Source organism: Sinocyclocheilus grahami, unplaced genomic scaffold, assembly GCF_001515645.1.
Source record: "Sinocyclocheilus grahami isolate Dianchi unplaced genomic scaffold, SAMN03320097.WGS_v1.1 scaffold302.1, whole genome shotgun sequence".
Lineage (NCBI taxonomy): Eukaryota > Metazoa > Chordata > Actinopteri > Cypriniformes > Cyprinidae > Sinocyclocheilus > Sinocyclocheilus grahami.
In genome coordinates this window covers 1,234,474-1,239,153 of record NW_015505481.1, presented here as the reverse complement: position 1 = coordinate 1,239,153, position 4,680 = coordinate 1,234,474, and the positions used below count along the sequence as shown (strand labels likewise).

At 38.8% G+C, this 4,680-nt stretch overlaps 1 protein-coding gene across 1 annotated transcript in view; it reads left to right on the top strand.

The window, feature by feature from the left end:
• LOC107601264 (rab11 family-interacting protein 4A) overlaps nucleotides 1-4,680 on the top strand; it is a 46,318-nt gene that overhangs the window by 1,080 nt on the left and 40,558 nt on the right. The gene's annotated exons all lie outside the window — the stretch shown is intronic.

Genomic DNA, 4,680 nt, shown 5'->3' with positions numbered 1-4,680 from the left:
CCCCCCCCCCCCCCCCACAGTTTAGTTTGTTAATCAAAATAATAATTGATTTCATTTTTATTTTATTTATCATTTAATAATCGATTTTCATGTACGTTCTATCATTCTAGCATAGTTCTTGTCTCAAGCAGTGAGCAGTACTGGGTTTCTTAACTGTAGATCTTGACCTTGCATTTCTAGCTCCGCTGGTTTGGCTGCGTTGTTCAATGTGTGCTTCTTCATGGGCTGCCAATAAATGCTTTTGTCTAGAAATCTGTCTAATGGAGAGTGACTAGTCAATATCCACTGCCCTGTGTGAGTTCTGCTCCTGCTTTATTGCATTCAATTGCGTTCAGCTCTCTGACAACAAAATATAGCATGTGTCTGTGGACTTTCTCAATAACATAGTTCTAATGCATTCATTAATAAATCTATTTAAAGTGGCAACATAATGAAAACATGATTGACTCCCATGAGGATTTATTTAATGCTACATTAAAACGTGTCTCTCATGGTGATCGTTGAGTTGATCTGTCACTTCAGCTTATCTGCTCCAGAGAACTGCCTGTATTTAGAGCGTGACCAAAACAAACATCATAATGAGAGGAATCACAGGTGCTTTGGCTAATCCTCATGATCTTTTTCTCATTTACAGAGACCTCTATTATTCTTCTGCCCAATTGGGCCACACTGTGTTTGTTAGGAGGCCTTTTTTATGTTTTCTTTTTAATAAGAATCACTCAGGAGAGGATGGACCCCTGAATGTGCTTTCTCATGTCATTAGGCTGGTATGAAGGCACAATACAAACAGCAGAAATTACGGCTATAAAAATGCTCATTTCCTTTGCTGTCACCATGGCAATCCATGTTTAACAATCTGAGGATGCTGAAGAGGCCTTTCCTTTCAGTTAAAGCAGGGTGGTGTTTAAGATAAGGATGTAGTGCAGGTAGTGTTTTGGATCTGTGGGGTACACAGACTTTAACAAAGATATCTGGATTTATCAGGGTCATTTTGAGATTGGCTTGAGCTTTTGGTAGTATTTAAGTATTTTCTCTACATGACAAATTATAGTATTTTTTTCAACCATGTGCAGCCGTTCTTGGTTGACGCTTGCTTTTTTGTTCAGATGATTGGCTTCCTTTGCACATTCAATTGAATCCATAATGAATTGTGGTGCCTCAAGGCTTTTTGACATTTAAAATGAGTCTGTATAGTCTCAGTGGACGGCAGTGGACCTGCCTCAGTTTGCCTACTTCTTTTTCAGGAAATCTTGATGTTGTGCATGGCCGTAGGTTCATGTACTGCACATCTGGATTATTAATGTGATTATTAAAATCACAGATTATTTCATTTGATTTCAGAAATGAATCCCATGCCAGCTCACTGAGTTGTCACAGAATGTTTTTATACCGAGTTAGGCCGTGTGACTGTTTTGCTTGCTAAACATGGTGAGCAGTATGCAGGAGTCAGCAGTGGTGACAATTGGTGATTTTTTCTGATTGATAGTGGGCACAAAGGGGAAGGACTCATCGTCTTTCTAAACCTTCAGTGCAGATTCAAACCAAAATACAAATCATTACTGCTGCATGCTGCAAACGCACAATGTTTAGCTGTATGTAATCACCTCTCAATGACTTGTGCATTATAATGTGGAACTATGCTATTACATTATATCAGATGTTTTAAGTGTTAGCCTAAAACATTGTTTGACATTGATGTTTTAAACATTTTGTACATGTTTTATAAATTATGTACGTCATGATTTAGTTGTTTTTGTAGGTTCTATATATTTTTTGGTTATCTTTATTTTTTCTGTTATTAATGTACACTACTGTTTGGGGTTGGTAAGATGCACACCAAATAGTGTACACTAGAGTTGGCAAATAATGGATTTTAGATACTGAATGTTTGGTGATGGCCTTTCAGTTTGGACTTGTGTCGTTGTTTTGTTATTTATATATTTACATACCATTCTAAATATTATAACAATTTAAAATAACTTTTTTCTATTTTAATATACTGCATTTTAAAGTGTAATTTATTCCTGTGATACAAAGCTGAATTTTCAGGATCATTACTCCAGTCTTCAGTGTCACATGATCCTTCAGAATTCTTTTTTTTTTATTTTTTTTTTAGGATTTTTTAATGAATAGGAAGTTAAAAAGAAAAGCATTTATTTTAAACATAAATCTTTATTTTAGGGGTTTAGTTTTTAATAGAAAACATTATGAATGTCTTACGGTCTCTTTTTATTAAAATTTAATGTGTTCTTGCTGAATAAAAGTATTTATTCCTGTAAAAAAAAAAAATCTTCCTGCCCCGAAAATTTTGAACGCTAGTGTGCATTTTTTTGTTTGTTTTCTATATATGTCTATTTAGCTGGATTCTATCACAATAGAATATAATTGAAAATGGAAAAGTAGTAATAATAATCCTGTAAAAAAGTGCAATGAACAAAATGGCTATAAAGTAGTGTATTTATCATTAGTCAGAAGCAAATGGTTTTGTGCCAGGTTGTACCAGTTGCAGCGCTACAGTTGAGTTCTTTGTGCAGAAGGAAGGGATGTAACAGCATGAGTGTGTGAGTGTGAGGTACAGTCACAGATGACTGGTCTCTTTGCGTGGTGCTAGTCACAGATTCTGACTCACAGTTGTGAGGAGCAGTTCATGATAGCAGCTTGAATGTTTGTGATGACCGTCTCCTAGCTTCTCGCCAATACCTCCTCCATTATTTACATTTCTCTAAATGTCATCACCTTATATCCATCCCTTCTTCCATTTTTATTTGCTGTTATCTCATACCCATTTCCTTTGCTTCTTACAGCTCACCTTTTTCTTCCTCCTCCATCTAGTCTTCACCTTCATTCCTTATTCCTCCCGCTCGCCTCTCCCCTCCCCTTCTCCATCTCCTCCTCCAGTCCGTTTCCTGATGATGAGGTTGCTGTGATTGGTATGTGTGAAGAGCACGAGGATGTTTCAGTGCAGAACGTGTGGTGAACATGTGTGCCTCTGCTCTCCATCCCCTCCCACAGGCTGCACTGGGGTGGCTTTGAAGAGCGGTTGCTAACATTGAGCCCTTGATGCAACACTCATTAACAACAGCACTGCTTCACAGGGACCCACACAGTGACAAGACTGAGCTTTAATTTAATCTTTCACAGATGTTATTTGACCTTTCTAGGCTCAAACGTAACAAAATGCAAAACTGGCAACGAAAATGTTGCTTAATGCATCACAAATGCTAACTGACTGTGAGGATGAAGACCTATGAAAGACTCTTGCTTGATCAGTGAGTTCAATTCTAATCAGCCTGCAGATATTCTGGATGTGGTGTGAATTTTTTTTATTTCTGCTGATGTCACCAGTTTTTAGTTATGTAAACTGAACACAACTGCTCTAAAGTACTTCTTTAAAGGGACATTTCATCTGTCATTGGTTACTCCCCCACACCGTTCAAACCTGTATGACTAATGAAGACATTTTTAAAGGCATAGTTCACCCAAAAATGAAAATTACCCCATGATTTACTCACTCTCAATCCATATGACTTTCTTCTCTCAGACGAATACAACTTATAGTTATATTGACAAATGTCTTGGCTCTCTCCAAGGTTTAGTTCAATAGAAGTCCAATAAAGTGCATCCATCCATCATAAAAAGTGCTCCACATGGCTTCAGGGGGTTAATAAATGCCTCCTGAAGTGAAATGATGTGTGTTTGTTGGGAAAATATCCATATTTAGAACTTTATAAACCATAATCTCTAGCTTCCGCTTCCACACGAGAGAGTGCTGTTCCAGCTGATTCACTGCCATTATAAAGCTTGGAAGAGCCAGGACATTTTTTAATATAACTCCGATTGTATTTGTCTGAAAGAAGAAAGTCATACACACCTAGGATGGCTTGAGGGTGAGTAACTCATGGAGTAATTTCAATTTTGGGTGAACTATCCCTTTAAAGGTGGGGTAAACGATTTTTCAAAAACGCTTTAGAAAACTGATTCGGGCCGAATAGCAAAACAAACTTGTAGCCAATCAGCAGTAAGGGGCGTGTCTACTCATGATGTGGAGGAGAGAGCGTTCAGTGCGCAGGACGAACATTAGCGAGCCAAGCGACAGAAAGATAGAGATAGCGGATAAAAAATAAAAGAGGAAAATGTCTGCGGAACAAAAGAAGGCTTAAGGCAAGAAGCAGGACCCGTGTAAATATCGGATCAGCTTTCCAGGGCTGGAGACAACTCAAGGAGCGGAAGGACTGCGATCGGACGGCGAGGTTGCTTTGTTTCTTCTCGATAGGTGAGTAACACCGTGTCTGGGCCACAACAGCTAAAGTCTGTCAAGTACACTGGACGCGACAAAGCGAACGTTGAAAATCACTTGAAATTTGAATTTCATTTGAAACGCAGCAGCAGTTTTCTGTCGGGGATTTGTCATGTCGTGTCGTGCCGTGCCGCGCCGCATCCAGTAGACCAAAGATATGTATATATATCTATGGTGTAGACAGCATCACTGATTATAATGAGTTCTATAGTATTTTGTCGCGCCGCGCCACTCGCGTCCGGTGTAGACACGGTTTAACATTGGTTTTGCTTTGTTTCACAGAATTAATCGTTGCCAAGGTTGCGTACATATGTGTGGGGCGGAGCTATCAAAATAGGGGCGAGACCCTTTTGGGGTAGGGGCGTGTTTGTTTTGGTGATTTC